This window comes from Triturus cristatus, chromosome 7, assembly GCF_964204655.1.
Source record: "Triturus cristatus chromosome 7, aTriCri1.1, whole genome shotgun sequence".
Taxonomy (NCBI): Eukaryota; Metazoa; Chordata; class Amphibia; order Caudata; family Salamandridae; genus Triturus; species Triturus cristatus.
Window position 1 is genome coordinate 310748229 of NC_140590.1, and position 22590 is coordinate 310770818.

General features: G+C 47.3%; 1 protein-coding gene across 5 annotated transcripts in view; it reads right to left on the reverse strand.

Moving 5' to 3' along the window:
- Window positions 1-22590, reverse strand: part of LOC146809538 (galactoside alpha-(1,2)-fucosyltransferase 2-like) — a 94166-nt gene that overhangs the window by 65488 nt on the left and 6088 nt on the right. For all 5 annotated transcript variants that reach the window (XM_085616365.1, XM_085616367.1, XM_085616368.1 and 2 more), the window contains exon 2: window positions 10040-10159. The gene's annotated coding sequence lies outside the window, so the exon portion shown is untranslated. The remainder of the gene's footprint in view (window positions 1-10039; window positions 10160-22590) is intronic.

Genomic DNA, 22590 nt, shown 5'->3' on the forward strand with positions numbered 1-22590 from the left:
TCGCGGCCGCTTGCCCTGGCGGGGGCCCGTGACTAAGGTCTTCCTAACTGTCCACAGCGAGGACCGCAGGCTGATGGGCGTGGCTTCTGTGGCGGCCTGGAGGGGGGATACCAAGCCTGCCTGCATTGCTCCTGGTGCCAGCGTCTGCCCTGGGCGCTAACCGGGTCCACATCATCAAGTGACCAGTGGTGACTCTCCCCTGAGTGGGAAACTGACACTTTGCAGCAACGTAAGAGGTAAGGGGGATCCACTGCGCAAACCAAGCAGCGGAGCCTTCCTACCCCCGCCCTCTATTACAGTTTATCGGCCTGGAACCTCATCCTGATTATTGGGGCCCAGAGTGTTGATTTGAGCGCGTGGTACCCTGGTGCTCCGGGATTTCACTCCTGCACCATTCCTTTCCACCGGGAGTATGTGGCATTCTATAGGGAGACCTCTACCTAGCCCAGGCTGTAAGCCCCTAACACTGGCTTAGGCTGCTGGACATTTGCTTGCATTTGCTTGCTTTATATAGACGCAGTGATTTCATCAGTGATGTCATTGCTAAAGTCACAAGTGATGTAATTAGTCCTGTCACGTATGTTATTAGTGATGTCTTGTGTGATATCATATGCTTCGGAAGAAGGTGCCGCAAGAATTGTTCAAGCAGTGATGTTAACGATGACGTCATAAATCATGTAATGAATGTTATCACTCGCGGTGTGTGGACACTTGTGCCTGTGTTGGATGCTAGCTCCATTAATGTACCCTTGCCTCCATTGGAGTGTTAGGAACACCTGAATATAGCCTGAGTCGCTAAGTGAGTGCCAGTGTGCACTTAAACTCTGCCGGAGTGTCACTAAGTCAATGATGGTGAGCATGTTTAGCTCTCTCTGTGTTGCCCTGAGAGTGTGTTTGGGTGAGTAGCAGTGTGTGATCAGATGCATGTTTTTTTGTATCCAACCATATGAGACTCGAGAGTCAAAAACAAAATAGTGGACAAATCTGGCGCATCACCCTTTCCTCGGTTCGGCTGGATGATGCCAGTTTGCACAGAGCGCCTAGAATCGAGCGAGCGCCTGTCGAAGTTTATGTATTAGTGTCCCTGAGCGGCAGATGCTTGTAAAGTTACCTTCAGTATTGGTAATCTGAGCCCCTCCTGTGAGAGGTCCCGTCTCTGGGAGCAGGAGGGGTGGCCTGATTTGGTTTCTCTCTTCCGGTCCCTGACAGGTGGTATTAAAGGTGTGTTTGATGTAGAGCCATGTCACTCCATGTGACCAGGACACTTCCTTTCTACACCTGGTGGGGTCAATGGGAGCACGGGTGACTACAACTCCCAGAATACACTGTGCCATCAAATAAAAGCTTAGGACTGGGACCTACAGTGAGATGGCCTCTCTAGTGGCCTAGTCCCAGGCACTGGCCTTCCAGGCTCTATGTATGTATTGTGTGAGCTGCAGTTGTCGGCCCTGTGATGCGCATTAAATGTCTGTGAGAATTTTTATGGCGTGTCTTGAGCTCAGGTGGTCAGTTTTACATATGTTCCCGTTCTGCAGTTTCTAAATACTGTAAATGAGAACTGCAAGCAACCGTATTTGCATCTGAAATATGCAAATCAATCGAAGTGAAAAAAATCGAGCACTTCTGGCAGTCACAAGCCACCAGCATGCCACAACTCTGCAATGTCATTTACTAACTAACGTGCATGGAAGAGCTGTTTTACCAGCTTAACTGCAGAACATTAGCTGCACAGCTCCTGGGCTGTGCCTGTGCAGCCCTCTGCATTACCAGCACAACTGCAGAACATCACCTGCACAGCTCTTGAGCTGTGTCTGTGCAGCCCTCTGCATTACCAGCACAACTGGAGAACATCACCTGCACAGCTCCTGAGCTGTGTCTGTGCAGCCCTCTGCATTACCAGCACAACTGGAGAACATCACCTGCACAGCTCCTGAGCTGTGTCTGTGCAGCCCTCTGCATTACCAGCACATCCATATTATATCACTTGTACAGCTCCTGAGCTGTGTCTATGCCGCCTCTCTGCATATTATCAGCACAGCCACGGTACATTACCTGTACAACTCCTGAGCTGTGCCTGTGCAGCCCCTCTCCATTACCAGCACAACCAGGGCCGGCTTTAGCACTGGTGGCGCCCTGTGCGACAATGTTTGTTGACGCCCCCCAATGACCACCTTTACCACAGATTCCCTCACTACCACCATTTGACTGTGTCCCTCAAGTCTCCATAGCCACTGTCTCTAAGATTCATTTGGTTTTATAGCGCCACTCATGCCAGTTTAAGAAGTCAAAAAACTTTACATCACACATGCATTGCACAGAGACAATCAATCATCGCTGTGAAAATCAGTATATAGTAAATGTTACATAAGACAGAGGCCTACAAGGGGTACGATGCACATGCCATCCATACTGGTTGGCAGTATAGTTTGAGTCCTTGGACTGGAAAAGCACAAATTCAGAATTTAAAATTTAACACCATTGTTAGGGGTTTTCGTTAATAAAAATAATTGATTTCTACCCAAATGAACCCCTTTTGCAATATTAGGACAACGAAAGTCGGGGCTAAAAATATATTGCTTTAATATTTTCCTTGTAGTTTGCATGCAGTTGTGATGGCTGTTAATAGCTCACTGCTCTATATTAAGATTTTAACTTATAAACTGCAAGTAAGAAAAGGATCACAGACAAAACCGATAACTCATTGACCTGTTTATATTATATGCACTTTGTGATGTTAATGGGATACACTCTTTGTTAACCCTCTGCCCTACGATCAGTCAAAACTTTCAGTAGACAAAGCTCCGGACTCTCCCCAGGAAGAGCAGTAATCACTGGAGTTGTCATTTTTATTGCGGGGACAAAGTACGCGGCATCTGGTGCTTTTAAAGTGATGAACACGGTGCCCCCACCCCAAGCCAGCGCCCGGTACGGTGGCACCGATCGCACCGCCCTAGAGCCGGCCCTGAGCACAACTGCAAAACCTCACCTGTACATCTCATGAGCCATGTCTGTACAGCTCCCCGCATTACCAGTACATTCGTATTATAACACCTGGACAGCTCCTGAGCTGTGTCTGTGCCGCCCCTCTGCATAAGCAGCACAGCCATAATAGATCACCATGCAGGGTGAGAATATATTTATGTCTGTCAGTAGAAGCCGCATATCACGTTGCATAAAAAATGTCAGCTTTGTCAATACTTATAAGGTCCCAAAGGCGAGACCGATTGCATTGCACACGCTTGTTTCAGGAGCAGCAGCAGCCTGACGTCACTCCTTTCCTTCCCAGCCCACCAGCCTTACATAGGCAGACATACTTGAGATGGGAATGAACCCGTCTCCTTCGGTCTGACTTGCGCGCGCCATCAGTGTCATCCGCTCTTCCCCGAGGACGGTCACTTCATTGATGCATTAATGTCCCTGTAATATGAGGGCTCTTCTCTTGGTCATGACATTTCTCATCGGGCTCAGTCAAATAATCTACATCATTTCTGCGCAACGGGGAGTGTTCACCGGTGTCTCCAAGCACCAGTTCAACCACTCGCCTCCACCAGACCTCCTTGTGCTTGCAGATGTTCGCCCTCTCAGGCAGTGTTTAATTTGAGCTGAAGGTTGAAGGCGGCTGCCACTGACCAGGACCAAGACCTATATTTAACCAACAGCCTTCGACCCAGAACAAGAGGAAGAACGGGAGAATAAGGGGGAATGAAAGAGGAAGAGAAAGGCAGAAAAACAGGGACAAAGCAATAAAGTGTGGATGGAAAAGAGCCTACAATATTGGGATAAAGGGGCAGGGAGAGTATGTTTGTGGAAGAAAGAGGCATAAGGTGAAATGCAGTCTAGGTATTTGGCATCCCTGACAGTCATCAGCCGCATCAGCAGCCGCTCAAGGAAGAATTGGTACAAAAGGGGTTGGCGATGGACGGAGCATCAGAACCAATCAAACACTCACACCCAGTCAACAGATCTGGGTTTGATCCATCACCGTTCTTTAGCCCACTCTGCCACCCCAGTTCAGACATGGCCATATGCAAATCAGTCTGACCCTGTGCCTCATGGGAACAGTCCAGAAACCGGTCCTAGGATGCTTGATTCCGGTCCAGGGAAGACATGGCTTGACAGTTCGGGCTGGACTGTTCCCATGAGGCACAGGGTCAAGACTGATTTGCATATGGCCATGTCTAAACTGGGGTGGCGTAGTGGGCAAAAGAACGATGGATTTAACCCAGATCTCTTGACTGGGGGAGAATGTCTGCATTGTCAGCATTCCGTCCATCATTTGTTTGTTGTAACGCTTTTCGCCCTAAGTGGGATGGGTATTCCCAGACGTGGGACCCGTGCTCACTACGCCACTGGTGTCAAGCTATCCTGGCTGATGACGGCTGATAGCCAGAAACCGGTCCTAGGATGCTTGATTCCGGTCCAGGGAAGACATGGCTTGGCAGTTCGGGCTGGACTGTTCCCATGAGGCACAGGGTCAAGACTGATTTGCATATGGCCATGTCTAAACTGGGGTGGCGTAGTGGGCAAAAGAACGATGGATTTAACCCAGATCTCTTGACTGGGGGAGAATGTCTGCATTGTCAGCATTCCGTCCATCATTTGTTTGTTGTAACGCTTTTCGCCCTAAGTGGGATGGGTATTCCCAGACGTGGGACCCGTGCTCACTACGCCACTGGAGTCAAGCTATCCTGGCTGATGACGGCTGATAGCCAGAAACCGGTCCTAGGATGCTTGATTCCGGTCCAGGGAAGACATGGCTTGGCAGTTCGGGCTGGACTGTTCCCATGAGGTACAGGGTCAAGACTGATTTGCATATGGCCATGTCTAAACTGGGGTGGCGTAGTGGGCAAAAGAACGATGGATTTAACCCAGATCTCTTGACTGGGGGAGAATGTCTGCATTGTCAGCATTCCGTCCATCATTTGTTTGTTGTAACGCTTTTCGCACTAAGTGGGATGGGTATTCCCAGACGTGGGACCCGTGCTCACTACGCCACTGGAGTCAAGCTATCCTGGCTGATGACGGCTGATAGCCAGAAACCGGTCCTAGGATGCTTGATTCCGGTCCAGGGAAGACATGGCTTGGCAGTTCGGGCTGGACTGTTCCCATGAGGCACAGGGTCAAGACTGATTTGCATATGGCCATGTCTAAACTGGGGTGGCGTAGTGGGCAAAAGAACAATGGATTTAACCCAGATCTCTTGACTGGGGGAGAATGTCTGCATTGTCAGCATTCCGTCCATCATTTGTTTGTTGTAATGCTTTTCGCCCTAAGTGGGATGGGTATTCCCAGACGTGGGACCCGTGCTCACTACGCCACTGGAGTCAAGCTATCCTGGCTGATGACGGCTGATAGCCAGAAACCGGTCCTAGGATGCTTGATTCCGGTCCAGGGAAGACATGGCTTGGCAGTTCGGGCTGGACTGTTCCCATGAGGCACAGGGTCAAGACTGATTTGCATATGGCCATGTCTAAACTGGGGTGGCGTAGTGGGCAAAAGAACGATGGATTTAACCCAGATCTCTTGACTGGGGGAGAATGTCTGCATTGTCAGCATTCCGTTCATCATTTGTTTGTTGTAACGCTTTTTGCCCTAAGTGGGATGGGTATTCCCAGACGTGGGACCCGTGCTCACTACGCCACTGGAGTCAAGCTATCCTGGCTGATGACGGCTGATAGCCAGAAACCGGTCCTAGGATGCTTGATTCCGGTCCAGGGAAGACATGGCTTGGCAGTTCGGGCTGGACTGTTCCCATGAGGCACAGGGTCAAGACTGATTTGCATATGGCCATGTCTAAACTGGGGTGGCGTAGTGGGCAAAAGAACGATGGATTTAACCCAGATCTCTTGACTGGGGGAGAATGTCTGCATTGTCAGCATTCCGTTCATCATTTGTTTGTTGTAACGCTTTTTGCCCTAAGTGGGATGGGTATTCCCAGACGTGGGACCCGTGCTCACTACGCCACTGGAGTCAAGCTATCCTGGCTGATGACGGCTGATAGCCAGAAACCGGTCCTAGGATGCTTGATTCCGGTCCAGGGAAGACATGGCTTGGCAGTTCGGGCTGGACTGTTCCCATGAGGCACAGGGTCAAGACTGATTTGCATATGGCCATGTCTAAACTGGGGTGGCGTAGTGGGCAAAAGAACGATGGATTTAACCCAGATCTCTTAACTGGGGGAGAATGTCTGCATTGTCAGCATTCCGTCCATCATTTGTTTGTTGTAACGCTTTTCGCCCTAAGTGGGATGGGTATTCCCAGACGTGGGACCCGTGCTCACTACGCCACTGGAGTCAAGCTATCCTGGCTGATGACGGCTGATAGCCAGAAACCGGTCCTAGGATGCTTGATTCCGGTCCAGGGAAGACATGGCTTTGGCAGTTCGGGCTGGACTGTTCCCATGAGGCACAGGGTCAAGACTGATTTGCATATGGCCATGTCTAAACTGGGGTGGCGTAGTGGGCAAAAGAACGATGGATTTAACCCAGATCTCTTAACTGGGGGAGAATGTCTGCATTGTCAGCATTCCGTCCATCATTTGTTTGTTGTAACGCAAGGAAGAATTGGGGCCAGCAGGTATTCTTTTACAAATGATGCCCTGCTGCCAGGGGCTGCGATGCCAACTCATATCAAGAGCCCCGCAGCAGTGTGTTTCAAGGAGCTTCTCTGTCTGACCAACACTAGTTACTGAGTACAACACCCAAGGCACAGTGGTTTTCCTCCGTGCATCTTGTCTTCAAAGCTGCATCACTTCACTGTGATAGGGAAGACGAGCACACACTTGTGCATGCGCTACAATGGAGCATCCCTGCACAGCAGAGAACAAAGAATCGACCTCCTCCTTCACCGCCCACTGGAACGAAGCAGCAGCGGCTCTGGCAGAGGCCACCGTGCATCACACAATCATCTCTAAGGGAGGAAGAGGAAGCAAGCTACACTAGCTCCGCCAGACCCTTTACTCTAATACTTATTGTCCACCTGTCCACTTCATGTCCTGTCACATAATGTAATGTTGGACACAACAACCATCTTCAGAGTTGGGAATCAGCGGCACGTCGCGCGGCGTTGCTGTGAACCCGCTGCTGCAGGCGCAGGGCTCACGATGGGTTACTGCTGGTCTCTCAGCAGTGACACCCGCTGCTGAGAGCAGGGGGCGCCACAGTACCGGACACTGGGGCAAATGAACAGTAAGTAGCAGGGCTGTTTTTTCTGTGATTGGGGTAAATACAATTCTTATGCAGTGTGTTGACAGGTTCAGAGTTAGTGTCCCAGACAATCAGGCTGGCAGGCTCAAACTGAGACAATCGGAATTGTTAACTTTGGTTGTCCGGTGCCCACCCTACTATTCAACCACCAACGTGAACCAAGGGCCCCCCTCTGGCATTTCAGCCATGTCTTCTACATGTCCAATGGTCATGGACCCGTGAGAGAGGCGGTGTGGGTTAGAAAGCTGGAACTCAGCAGAGCACACACAGTAACAATTGATAAATGAGTGCCCGGTCAGGGCTGATACTTCAAAAATACCTTTTATCACAATTCACAATGTAAAAGCCCTCCCTATTGCACTTGTCAGGGAGTCTGAGTTATCAGTATCTCTATCAGTCATGAGCAATGGAAATACTCGGTAAGCATGCTAACACTATAATTGCCCATAATGACTGTCAGCAAAGGGACAAAGACAATGCCCTGAGGCTACTTTAGTAGTAAACTGAGTGTCAAGTGCATTAGTTAAGCACTTTACACTCAGGATAATGTGGCAGAGCAGTGCAAGGAGTACTCATAAGAGTATTTTCCAGTGTAAAACCCCTTTTCACTATATTTGCACAAAAACCCTTCCTACTGTACTGGTGAAAAAAAGAGTGTGAGTAAACAATGACACTAAAAGCAATGACACTACTTAACAGACATACTTACACAACTGCTGGTGAATTAAACGTGCAACACAGGAGTGGAGCCAAACTGTTACTCTAAACTACATTTTAATTCTGATTTTGATTAAATGACCATTCGAATAGCCAAACCAGTTTCTAGCCAACCCTAAACCCTATGTTAGCTGGAAATGCTTAAACTTAACTTTCATGAGAGCTGTTTTGAAACATATACACAAATACTTTTGTTTTGACTTATTTGAAAGAGTGTTTTTTTAATTGATTTCTGTTTTAATATTGCAACAGGAAATTATTCATTTGCAGGTTGATTTTTTTATGCGTGCAGCCATTGCTGTGTATTAGGCAGTTTAATCCCCTTAATGTAACAGTCGCCTTAGCTTTTATGTAATCCCACCGAATAGCCCTAGTTAAGGAATTGGACCCTCTTCCGTTTATACAGAACGTTTAACTTATCTTAGTGGCCTATGACCCGTTAACGTTTTTTTAAAAAAAAATTTAAATAAAAAGATTATGTTTCACCCCAAAACACACACTAATCCTAAATAATCACCTCTAAACGTGCACTCATCCTCCCCAAACATGGCTAAACGTTTCCACGATGAAGCAATAGACAAATAGGTCATCTGCCAATAAACCTCCTCTTGGCGGCTGCGCGAGACCCAACATCTTGTGCCATTGTCCTGCCTCTGCAGGTGCCTAACGTTTTCTTTCATAACAACCGCAGCACTAATGGAATGAAAAACTGTGCAGAGCTGTTTCCCCTCCCAGATCTGGGTGTGCCTGCTTTATAAACACGTTATGGTTTTGAAATATCAAAGCTCTTCCATCTGCTGCGTTGAATTTGCTTGACCTTGATTTTGGTGTATGAATTCCTTTTGAAAGCCAGTTTGCTTTTGGAAGGATTACCCTTTTTGTATTGGTTTTGCTTCAAGAACTCGGCCTACTGTAAATAAAGAAACATGCTGTTGCTTTACACTTTGCAGTGCATTAGTAGAACATGCATCTGCATTTGGGTGCAGTTTATATGCGCAAATGTGTTTTGAGACGACAAATAGAAAATAATGGATTCTCTGAAGGTGGTTTCCATGCTTGTTCATTGAATTCTTCGTTAAATTATTTTATAATGTTGACGTGTCTGCTTATTTTTCAACAATACGTTTGTTAACATGCGTATTTCCCTGTGCACTAATGAGATTATATTTCTTTTGAACCTTTGTGCCAGGAAGTTTTCACAATACATGCCTTTTTGAAAGCTTTAGAGTTATCAAATGTACCTTCCAAAACCGGTTCCTTGCATTATGCTAGTCTTCAGATCGGGTGCCATAAGACCATTGTGCAACAGTGTCACTAGGTGTTCAATGCTTACATTAATTTTGAGGGAAATTAAACTTTTTATATCACTGTATATCACTTTGAAGTATTTACGCTAGAAGCTGCCTCAAAACAGCAGTGCCTTGAACTGGATGTGTAGTGCTGCCTCACATTGGCGTGGCTTCTGGGCGCTACAGCGGAGGACGTGCCAGGACCAGCTCTGACATCAAGGAAGTGTGGCGGCAGGGTTAGCCTACGCACAGGATAGCGATTCACTGGTTACTCCTTCCTCTTCCTAACGCTGCCATCTCATTTGCTGAACATGAGTTTAAGCGCAAACTGTTAAACTGTTTTCTCCTTTGTATAATACTCCACATTTCAGAACAACTCAAAGGGACAATATATGCGTTTTCTGCAGAACGCCTCTTTGGGGTAGTAAGTAAGCGCTATACAAATCAATTTTTTTTTACGAATACACCTATCGTCGTGTGTGTCAGTGGACAGTTGGACACCAGCCTTCTGTGCATATTTTGTAGTACAAGTATTTGTGACACTGTACTTCTCTGCAAGCCTCTTACCTTCAGTGCAATTACTTTTAAGCCAAGGGCCAGATAATTCCTTACCGCATCTTCAGACTTGACCATCAAAAGCATTCTGTGGCAAATGTTGTCATTTTACATTTGTTAGGGGTGGGCGGAACTCCATGGAATCTCACTGAATTTATTATGTTACCAAGCAGAATTCCGCGGAGTAAAACTCTGCGAGTTCGACCCACCCCAAATTTAGAACACAATATTTCTATCAGATAATATTTTATTTACAATCTTCTGGTACCATACCGTCTGCCACTGGTAACTCTACCGAAGAGTTGCTTCACTTGAAAATGATCTTCTGGACACCACCTCCAGTGGGCACTGTTACTGCTGCAGTATCTTGTGTTTGTCTAGGTCCAGTCAGAACTGTGGGTAATGTGAAAGAAAACCACATTATAATGTAGGAGTGAGAGGGAGGTTGCACACTGAGGCCTCTTTTTGCATGGTGTTGACTCTTACCTAAGGGGCAGTAAAAGTGATGCTCGTTCATCTATTGTCCACCACCCAGCAAATAGCAACAGCTAGTTGGTCAGAAGCACAGTTGGCACCAACCACATGTGGAGTGAGGGTGGCCATATTCCACGGACATCCACACACATATTCAGGTAAGAGAGAGGACAGGAGAGGGTTTTACAACTCTTACCAGCAGCTACTATCTCCCTTATCTGATACCCCTTTCAGAACACACCTCTACCAGCCACTTCATCCTTCTACAGTATAGTTCACTGACACAGGCATTCAGGGATGAATGGTGGTAACATTGGAGCCAGTGAGAGCAGTGCAGTGGCAGCCCATGATATGCAACTAGGGTGGAGCGGCCAAAAACACACACACACACACACATATACACACTCACATTCACAGCATGCATGCATTGCCAAATACACAAACATTCATACATACACAAATGCTCGTACCCAACATTACAAAATGTTAACTCACCGGCCAAAGGAGTGATCTTGGGAGGGAAGCCTTGGTTTACTGGAGGAAGCGGTGGAGGTAAGATCCAGCTGCCGCTTCTCATTGGCTGACCTCACATCACTCTATGATGAGCATCACTGATGGACGCTCAGCACTGGGCACGTCAGGGCTTAAAACCGAAGCTCCCAGGTCTGAGTCTATCAATGACGCTCCCCTTCATCATGGGGGTAGGCTCAGAGTAGACAATGCAAGCCTGAGGCTAAGCCCACCAGGCTGTGTAATCTTCAGCCCAGCAAGTTTTGCTCAGGCAGGTAGGTGCTTGCACATTTAGGGCCTCATTTGCACTGTTTGGGAGCTGGGCAGTGCAGGCTACCTTGCACCATGGAACAAGGGTGCCTCTTTTGTCAGCAGAATTGATTTTGTGCAGGAAGGGGCAGCACAATAACAATCATGGAAGTCTTTTTCGTCTTCCTATGTGTGTTGCTGACCGCTGCCAGGTATGTAGGGGTAGAGTGCAACACAGATGGAAAGAGGAAATGACACGGAGAAATAAAGTTATATCTCCTTGTTGCACCTCCCTTGGGGAGCTTTGCATGGCCTCGTAAATATGGTTTTGTCGTTTGCACCGCCAGAGCACCACAAAAAGTGACGCTCTGGCTGCACAAGGGACTATTAAATATGACCTTTAGTGCTTGTACAGCACCTAGCTGTCTGACCCACACACTAAGCGTGCCTTTCAGGCTTATCTTTGCTCAGCCTGACAGACACTCTTTGTTCTTTGGCAAAAGGAGAAAGGGTGGGACCCCCTCCCAGCCGTAGCCCATGCAGGTAAGAGTGGTGGGGTTGGGTGAGGGATTTTGAAGGACGATGACGAGGGAAAATTAAACAAATAATTTTCCCTCGTCATCGTCCATCGAAACCCCGCACCCACCCGACCCCACCACTCCTAATGATGGGCCACTGCTGATGATATCACTAGGCGGACCCTCCATACTGTGTCTCTGCTATGAAATGTGCTTAACTGTGGAGAGCAGCTTAGCTGGAGCAAAGGTTGTAAAATATCTCGGTGTTCTTGCTAGGATAACCTCAGCACTGTAGTTGATTAGTTGGTGCTACAGTTTGTACAAATGCTTTACCTTAATTATACATTTTCATTTGGTAAGGCGTGTATGTAAACTTTGCTATATTTTAAATCCCTCTAACTGCTGTCTGTTATGACTCAAGCAGCTTGTATTATGACCCATGTGCCCCATTATTTGAAAGGGCCAGGGAAGAATCGATTGTTTTGTTGGACTATTGATTTATCTTAGATATTTCTGTGATTGGCAATGCAAGGCTAGTCTTCTTTGTGTTTGTTTTTATTGTAATAGTTACAAACTGAAAAATAATAATGTTTTTGCAATTACTATGTAGTCCCTCGGTGTAAAAGAGGGCTCCATGTTGTTCTCAACAAAGCTTTTCATTTCAAGTTAATAAACATGCTTTAACAAAGTTTTGTTTCCGATTGCTTAATTCCTAGCCCCACATGCGCCACCTTCACATTGTCCTAAAAAGTGCCCATATATCTTCTCTCTCAGTGTTGCCTTTTGGTCCCTTGTACCACAACATATCATTTCACTAACCATACCCTAAATATATTGATAGCCTGGTGTGTAAAGAATTCCAGCCTAAGATGAGCCATCTGCCAAAGCTGGCCAGAGTCACCCACCAAAAGCTGCTTACAGCACCTCTGCATCGGCCAAAATCCAGTACTCAGAGCCCCGAGACCAAAGCTTAGCCTCATCAGAATGTATAACAATCAGTATTATTTAGGGTTTTTAATAAACACTACAAACCACAACAAGCATTTGCAATGCAATAGGTCTCGCATTTGCAAAAGTTTAAGCTATTGGCATTGTTCATGACAATGCCTTTTTCTAAATCTATTTTATAAAACAAACACATAAATAAATGCAATTATCATTTACAATGCCAATAGCTAGTGTTGCATTATTATAAGCAATGCCAACTGCTCACACTTTTATATTGCGAGACCTATTGCATTGGGGGCCGGGGGAGAATCACAAACAAAGAGTAAATACACTTGGTGCATAAAACTATTTGCATATTGAATTGTTCACCTCACACCTGCATTACATACCGAAGTCAGGATGTGTTGCCTCTTTTAACAGTACATGCTTTTTTGTATCCCTTGACAGCGCTCGACAGCATGAGACAGTCCTTACCATCCCATTAGGTTTTTTTTTGATAATTTGAGACGTCTTACACCAAGAATGCAGTCGTGATCTTACAAAGACTTTGGAGACAATGTTTGTTTCGTAGAGTGTCTATCTCTAATGTGCTAACACTCTTTCACCTTGTGTCAGCACTTTCAACCCAGACCTACTGGCATTCTAAAGGCATATTCTCATTTTTGATTGGGTACTTGCTGTAGGTGGCAACTATAAAGACAATTTATTGGAGACAAAATGGTATATCTGCTCATTGCTTATAGGATATCACAGCCAGAGCCTGCCCAGTACCTTTGTTGCATTAAAACTCTCTTTCCTCTGATAAGTGTTGATGTTTACAAGATTTCTCCTTCTATTTAAAGGGGTTTTCAGTGTGCCAATGGAGTTATTTTTTAAATCTACTTTTATGTTTCTCTCCTACCTTTTGGTGTGCGGTTATAGTTTGTCACATTTTTTTATTTTCCTTTTGTGTGAACCTAAGATTTGCCTGTTTTACATTTCTTTTCAGGTTTGTACATCTTTAGTTGAGAATCATTTTATATGTGGAATGCTCCACTGGGAATAGTTGTGAACATCCACAACATTTCGACCTGTTATTCACACTTCAAGGTCCACTTATCTGCACTTAGCCTGGAAACACCAGTTTCACCATCCTTAATCCTCAATTCACAGTGCTGTATAAATCTAGTGCTTAATTTGTGCTGGGTTTTCTAGCGAGTGTGTGTTCTTTCATCAATGCACTCTGACCAAAAGCAAGAAAGAAAGGGACAATCAAGAGGAAACCAAAGCATAGGAAGCATTGAAAGATATAAAGAATGGATAAAAACCTGCAAGTGACATTAGGAGCCAGGAGGCGTAGGGTCAAACAAAGAGTCATTGAAACCATGAAGTGCAATCTGGACTAGGCAGGCTTGGTGTACTGCAACCGCAGCCTTCAGCAGCATCAGCAGCGTGCTCTGAAGGAAAACTTTGCGCCTCTGGACTTGCGCGTTTTTGGTTAAGTAAACACTGCGTAAAATCGAGCATACTCTCGGTTTTCCTCCACTGGAAGAGCACTTTACCATCTTAAACTTCATTTTAGATCACAAATTACTACTAGCCCCAAGTTATGCTTCGGTGCACTGAACCCTCACAAGAAGGCAGCTTTTCCTAGCACTATTATTAATTACACTGTATATATTGCTCCGTAATGTAGTGAAGAATTCAATGACGTTCCATACGAGTCACAGAGAGGTTTCGCGACACAGGAGTCCAACGGGACAATTGCTGCATTCTAGCAGTCAATGGAACAGGCATCAATTTTGCTTTAAAATGAACTGTATAAAAATGTACTTTTTTTTTTTAAAGAGGGGCAATGCACAAAAATAGAACATTTCAAGCTTGGACATCCACAAGCGATGATCTAACTCCCACCACAGACAATACCAAGACAGCAGCGACATATGCCTTACGACTCATCGACGTAAAGCCCGGACTTCTGTCCCAAGACAAAATTAAGTAACAGAGGTCTCCTCCTTAGAGACTTTCAAAGAAGATGCACTAGCCAGTGGGACGTTTTAGAATATCACCCCCACCTATTGGCTAAAGTAACTTTCAACCAATCCTCTTCATTCAATAAATAGAAACTAAGCATGCTGGGACCTATACGTCCTAGCATGCTTAGTGATGTCAGATGAACACCACGGCTACATAAAACTCGCACAGGTGACATTTGGCCACTCTCTGCGGTAATCTGTGTATGATTCCAGGGTAGAATCACTCAATTGGTTAATGCACTGGTGATATAAATGGAAGAGGTAATACTACAAGTCCCAGCATTCTTAGTACAGCGGTCTGAGAACTAAAACCCGCTGAAAGTCATCGGTGTCACATGAAGCTAGCTGACAGCTAGGAGCTCACAGTTTTACTCAAGAAAATGTTGCCAAGTAAGATGTGCCAATGTGGACCTGCCGAAGGGTGCAGTTCAAAATAAACTTTGCAAAAAGGCCCGGGTACTGATGGACTGTGCCAGAGAGACTGAGAAGCGGCCTCTGAAAGGCCTGTCGGGCTGGGGCAGGGAGCCTCCGCCAGATGTCTTTCTCCACCCTCGTCCCTAAAGCCCTCGTGTAACAGGCACACAGCTGGTGACAACTGTCCCAGAACGACCTCGCCCGTGCTAGGCCTGGGCGATATTCTATTTGCGCTAGCGAAATTCTCAAATTTCAACTTACGCGAAATTTGCTGGTTTTCGTGATTGGCAATTTCATGTCATTGTTGTCCATTAGATATTGCTCTGACCAGAAAGTGTCTCTGACCAGAAAGTGTCTCAGCAGAGTCATTTTTTGTTGCAAATTAGATTTTTTCATGTGAGCTGCACACTCACGTAAAACCAGCCACACGAGATTTGGGCAAGCCACATGGCATATGTAGGGCACCAGGGCACTTCGGAGCCTGCCAGGCCCGAAGCCAACTCTCGGCCGTCCTCTGACGCCAGGCTGCCCAGAGCAAGTGAAAGTAAGGGGCAGGACAATAGAAAGAGACACGTGGTTGTAGAGCCAAGGATGGGCCCTATCCACATAAGATATGATGCGGGCGGGAGGGCCAATGCAATGAACGATGTAAATTAAGAGATATAGGTAAGGGGGCGAAGGAGAGGGGGTGGGGGGCTAGATAGAGACAGAGTAGTTCAAATGTCAAAAAAGAAACCCCCTAAACATTTTTCTCCGTCACTCTGTGACCTGTTTATTTGATGCCTCTTTCCTGCAGACCCCCTTTCATTTACGTTCAGAGGGTGTGAGAGTGTCAGCACCGGAGAGAGACAGCTGCAGGACAAGGAAGAGTGAGCAGGGAGTGTGGCATAGGCAGAGACACGAGACTGCTTTCAGTAGAGTCAGATAAAGAAACATTATTGAGTCGAGACATATTCAAAGAGATGATTGACAGAGGGGGTAGAAGGAGAGAGAGAGAGTATCTTAAAAGAAAACCGCCAAAGAGACAGACTAGTCAAGGGGGAGAGTGGATAAAGAGCGATGGAAATAACGGCAGGTGCTGATGAAAAAGACGGCAGGCCAGATCAGTACAAATAGATAGCGAAAGAAGAATGGAAAGAGCTGGATAGATACAAAGCGTAAGAGACAGAGTGGTGAGCAAAGTGAGTGACAGAATAAGCAACAGAGGGAGACGGAAAGAGCCGAAAACACATAATTGTATGCGAGAAAAGGGGGGTGGGGGGAATAAAAAGACGGGAGAGAACATATAGTGCCCACTACAATTGAGAGATGCCTTTCTCATTTGCATAATATAGTCTGCGTGCTCGCGTAGGTTTTTAGTCCGAGGTCATTTACCATATTAAACTCTCATTGCATTTAGATACTCTTGACAGTTATACCGAGGACGAAAGTAATGACTGTATGCAAAACTAAAGTAATAGCGATCGCGATCAAAGCGAAAGTGATCGCGATCGCTTGGACGGGAGCGCTGTGTGGCAAGCACGTGAGTGGTGCGCGCGCAGCAGTGATTGGCGGCTGCGCGCGTGCACGCTCACGTGCACTGAAGCTTTAGGCCACAGGCAGCACTTGAAAATTCCTGACTACAAAATGTCTCTCCGAGCCAGCGCATGCGCTGGGCTCAGCGAGACCTAAAAAGGTGGCCTAAGATCGTTCTGGCAGTGGTAGCCAATGGGAGGGCTGGAGAAAGACCAAATTAGCCAAGCTTCCAATAGGCCTTCTTCATAGTAATGTTGCCTCAAATAATTTAGACTGTGATGTCAATGCCTTTTTTTGCATATGTCCACAGTGTTAGGGGCATTCACAAGCAGATGGCTTACATACATGACCTCGCCATTCATGGCGGTTTAGGCCATTCAAGGTCACCTAGAGCGATCAAGGGCGACCAGCAGAGAGCTTCACCTTCCAGTTCAAATTCTTCATGTATAGTGCTCATTTCTAATTTCGGATAGCCGCTTTTATCGTCAGTTGTTTATGCTTAAAGTATCTCAGAGTGCGCTAAAGGGGTCATAATGAGGTCGCACATGAAAGCGCACCCACAGATACCAGGGCACATGTCCTAAAAACAAGCATTTGCAATGCAATAGGTCTCGCATTTATAAGAGTTTGAGCTATTGGCATTGTAAAATTACAATGCGTTTTATTTATGTTTTGGTTTTAAAACAAATAAAAGGCATTGTCATTTACAATGTCAGTAGCATAAACTCGCATAAAAGCAGTGTGTGGAGTGCAGCAGTGTGCGGCGTGCAGCAGTGTGAGGCGTGCAGCAGTGTGAGGCATGCAGCAGTGTGCGGCGTGCAGCAGTGTGCGGCGTGCAGCAGTGTTTTGTGTAGCAGTGTGAGGCATGCAGCACTGTGACGTGCGGCGTGCAGCAGTGTGCTGCGTGCAGCAGTGTGCGGCGTGCAGCAGTGTGCGGCGTGCAGCAGTGTGAGGCATGCAGCACTGTGGCGTGCAGCGGCATGCAGCAGTGTGCTGCGTGCAGCAGTGTGCTGCATGCAGCAGTGTCGTGCAGCATGCAGCAGTGAGTAATGCAGCAGTGTGCAACAGTGTGCCGGTTGCATCAGTGTGTGCCGTGCAGCAGTGTGTGGCGTGCAGCAGTGTGTGGCGTGCAGCAGTGTGCGGCGTGCAGCAGTGTGCGGCGTGCAGCAGTGTGCGGCAGTGTGTGGCGTGCAGCAGTGTGTGGCGTGCAGCAGTGTGTGGCGTGCAGCGGCATGCAGCAGTGTGTGGCGTGCAGCAGTGTGAGGCGTGCAGCAGTGTGAGGCGTGCAGCAGTGTGTGGCGTGCAGCAGTGTGTGGCGTGCAGCAGAGACACGTGGAGGGTGAGGAGAGACACGTGGAGGGTGAGGAGAGACACGTGGAGGGTGAGGAGAGACACATGTGGAGGGTGAGGAGAGACACGTGTGGAGGGTGAGGAGAGACACGTGTGGAGGGTGAGGAGAGACACCTGTGGAGCGTGAGGAGGAGACACATGTGGAGGGTGATGAGGAGACACATGTGGAGGGTGAGGAGGAGACACATGTGGAGGGTGAGGAGGAGGGTGAGGAGACACGTGTGGAGGGTGAGGAGAGACACGTGTGGAGGGTGAGGAGAGACACGTGTGAAGGGTGAGGAGAGACACGTGTGGAGGGTGAGGAGAGACACGTGTGGAGGGTGAGGAGAGACACGTGTGAAGGGTGAGGAGAGACACGTGTGAAGGGTGAGGAGAGACGTGTGGAGGGTGAGGAGAGACACGTGTGGAGGGTGAGGAGAGACACGTGTGGAGGGTGAGGAGAGACACCTGTGGAGCGTGAGGAGGAGACACATGTGGAGGGTGAGGCGGAGGGTGAGGAGACACATGTGGAGGGTGAGGAGAGACACATGTGGAGGGTGAGGAGAGACACGTGTGGAGGGTGAGGAGAGACACGTGTGGAGGGTGAGGAGAGACGTGTGGAGGGTGAGGAGAGACACGTGGAGGGTGAGGAGAGACGTGGAGGGTGAGGAGAGACACGTGGAGGGTGAGGAGAGACACGTGGAGGGTGAGGAGAGACACGGAGGGTGAGGAGAGACACGGAGGGTGAGGAGACACGTGTGGAGGGTGAGGTGGAGGGTGAGGAGAGAGACGTGTGGAGGGTGAGGAGAGACGTGTGGAGGGTGAGGAGAGACGTGTGGAGGGTGAGCAGAGACACCTGTGGAGGGTGAGCAGAGACACGTGTGGAGGGTGAGCAGAGACACGTGTGGAGGATGAGGAGAGAGACGTGTGGAGGGTGAGGAGAGACACGTGTGGAGGGTGAGGAGAGACGTGTGGAGGGTGAGGAAAGACGTGTGGAGGGTGAGGAAAGACGTGTGGAGGGTGAGGAAAGACGTGTGGAGGGTGAGGAGAGACACGTGGAGGGTGAGGAGAGACACGTGGAGGGTGAAGAGAGACACGTGTGGAGGGTGAGGAGAGACACGTGTGGAGGGTGAGGAGAGACACGTGTGGAGGGTGAGGAGGGTGAGGAGAGACACGTGTGGAGGGTGAGGAGAGACACGTGTGGAGGGTGAGGAGAGACGCGTGGAGGGTGAGGAAAGACGCGTGGAGGGTGAGGAGAGACGTGGAGGGTGAGGAGGTGGAGGGTGAGGAGAGACAGGTGGAGGGTGAGGAGAGACGGAGGTGGAGGGTGAGGAGAGACCGAGGTGGAACATGTTGTGACCTTTTAAGTAACTTTTTATAGGTTTGTGTTAGGAACAATATTTGGGGGTTAAAATATGAAGTTCACGCAGCAGATGGATTATGTGGCAAGAGCGGAAAATCCATAATTCCTCGAAAAAAAGCCATGGCCGCAGAATTGCATAATGCCAGTGGCCCTGCCTTGGGGTAAAATTGCAGCACCATATTTACCGAGAGTTGCTCGCTAATGATGACATCATTCATGTTCACCCAGACAAAACGCTATTTCTGCAGCGTGGTGCCAAGGCAATCTAAACATGAGGGGCACCCTCCCGTGCATATTTATATGCGCAGGCAAGGGCCTATGGTTATATCCAATGGTATGTTATTTTTTCACAGGCATTAGTTGTAATAACTCGTGCAGATTTCTTTTTGCCTATTGTTTGACTCTGCTTTCAACTAGTGCAGGCATTCCATACAAAGCTAGGTCATTCCACTTAAGTCGATCTAGCCTCGTGTGGAATCTTAGGGCGTTTGCAGAGTTTACGCAACTTTACATCCACTTTGCATTTATTAACAGGTGCTTGGTTCCAGGTGAGCTGAAGCAGTTTTGTGGAGTGTTTGTGTCGACTTTTCAACACCACACAAAACTTTTTTTCTGCAAAAGTTGATTGACACTGCCATTTGCACCACTTTGCGCCCGTGCAAAGGGACCGAGCCTGGAGTAACGCAGAACTACTCACAGAGTAAGATGTGGGACTCACACTACAGGAAGGCAAACAGCGGAAGGTGACCTCTTTTACTAATATGCAGTGTGATTTCAGAGCCCCTCCCCGCCCCCTTCCAAAAATGTTTCCTCCATGAAAGTGTGTTGGGGCTGGAGACAGGGAACTGGGGCGACATTTAGGGGGAGCTGCGATCTGCGTCTGTCCCAGGTAAAGAATGCAGGCCCTGGTTTCTAATTATAAAATGTGTCATTCCTGTGAATAAAAAAATGCTCGTTTATTAGGCAGGGCCAGGTGTTCACTTGCTTGTCTTATCAAGACCGCATTTGCATTTTATTACCTGCTCTTTTCTCACATGAAGTCACAACCCAGCGACATTCCCGGCATAGCTCTCGTGGCGACACCACCCTCAGGGCATGAGCCATTCCCCAAGACCCCGTAATTTCCCTTTTAAATGGCTCCTCGAAATCGGCGCATTTTTCCAACCCGGCCCTTGTTTCGTTAAACTTGGTAAGAAAACATTAATGGTGAGGAAAGCTCTGTGGGTTGGTGCGTCTGCTGCTGAAATTGGAACCGGATTTTCGCTCATTTGACGGACAGGAGCATTAGAACGATCCGGTTGAGTAAATACAGCATATGTTGCTTATAGTGCTACGAAGCAACAACACTGCGCCGACAAGTGCAACTGAACAGTGGATATTTTCATAAACTCCTGGATTAGGAGGAAATAATGACCAGACCCAATAGTGCAAGATGCACCATGGGAATTTCATTTCCACAAGATGAAACGAAGCCAAAGTGATAAGTACCCGCCGAAATAAATGACGTTTACAGGACTTATACGCACTTTAAAGATGCTGCTTTGTTTTGTCTACATTATGGTACATGTTGCAGCTAAACACTGCAATACTATAAAATATATTTTAAAATTATATATCGAATCACCGCGTTTAATTGTCTTCCGGAAATAAACATTCTGCTTTTAGAACCTCTCTGAGCTCCGTTGCAGGGCCCGCTCAATGCAGCAGGCGCTATGCAAAAAAGGCATCGTTATTCTTGAACAAAAGAAGCTATCCGCAGTCATAGGAGCAAAAAATGATGTATGCTATTTTGATTTTTTTAGGAATGGGTGGGTCAAAAACTAGAGGACAAAGAGAGATGGGAGGAGACAGGATATAAGAGGCGGGAAGAGGGAGGTGAAATCGAGGGAAGTGGTCAGTGAAGGGAAAAATGGATTTAGAATGAGAAAAAAAAGGAAGGAGCACGGAGTCAGCAGGAAGTGGGAAAGGGGTGGAAAGCCTTGCAGAAAATAAACAAGATGTTACAGCTAATCCAGGTGCACATTTAAATACTTATAAGGTCCCAAAAGCGAGACCTATTGGCTATGCCAATGCTTGTTATTACTAAAGGGGCAAAAATAAATGCAAAAGAGCTGGACTAACAAACACCCTGCCACTGTTGACACTCTAGTGGATGCACACTGCACTTACACCAACCAGTGTGGGAGGAGTTCGACATGTTAGTATCCTTAAGTGAAAAAATCGACCACAGTGTGTTTCTTTGGGCGAACCGGATGCTTCCGTGGTAAGACTTGACTTGTGTTGGTCAGCACAAATAAGAGTAAATCAGACCCCAGCCATACCTAAAAACACACACTCTCAATTTTAATTCCACAAACATCTACTACCCGACCCTGGTAAGGAAGTTCAAAACAAAAAATCTAATTTGGTAACAGAACACCATAAAGCCCAGGGAAGAAAACATCCCAGAGGCCTGCAACCTTCAGGCGACACCACACGCAAGCCCTCTCGTAAATGAATGTGGGCGTGCCCTTCAGTTTTGGGAAGTTGTAAAGGTCAGACCCCGCAAAGCTACTTTGAAAACAGCCAGAAATACAGGCATAAGTGTAAGCAGAATGACAAAATAAGTGAGTTTGAGGCAAACAAGCGCCATTTCCCGGTAGTTGACTGCACTGGCAACAAAAGTCTGTGCTCCATGAGAATTTACAGGAATACAGCTCATATGTTGTCTATTAAACTTTGTAAAAAGCTAACTAACTCTGGCTGTCCCATTTTGTTTGAATTCTGGGCCCTCCGACTATTTATTATTTTTTTATATTAAAATGAGGCCAGCTCATCCCGTCTCTCGTGACAGGGTGTTTTGGCTTGGGAGGCAACATGATTCTGTGGTTGTAATATCCACGCCATATAAAATTAGACGGAAATATTTCCATGGCTGCTAGTGAGGATTAAAGGCAAATGCAAACCGTATGTTTCGCTGTTTGGCACTGGTTTCTACTGCTTCCCAAGTTGTGTAAGGAATAGTTTCACTGCTTCTTACACGCAGAGCGGGAAGCTGCAACGGTCATTCCTCCAGAAAGTGCTTTTTACTTTACAGAAAATACAAATAGTGGGTAAGAAACTTTGCAAACACACTTTTAGAAGAATACTACTACTCACAGAACAAGCAGGAAGGGGGTGGCAAATGGTGTTCACGGGCGCTTTGATGTCCTCAGTGGCCGCGTGGCTCACTGAAAACATCAAAGCGCCCGCGAAATGTAAGTGATCGCAATCGCGATCACACTTCAAAGCGCGGCCGTGTGGCAGGCGAAAGTGAAAGTAGTTTTGGAAGTGCAAACAGTGGCTTTTCAGGCCGCCAAATGGTGCGCGTGCCCGGGGCACATGCACTGTACTTGGAGGCCTGAAAAGCCACTGTTTGCACTTCCAAAACTCGCTTACTATAAGTCTCGCCAGAGTGGCGCTAAAGCGCTGTCTCAGGCGAGACCTATCAAGAAGTGGGGGGGAGCGCTG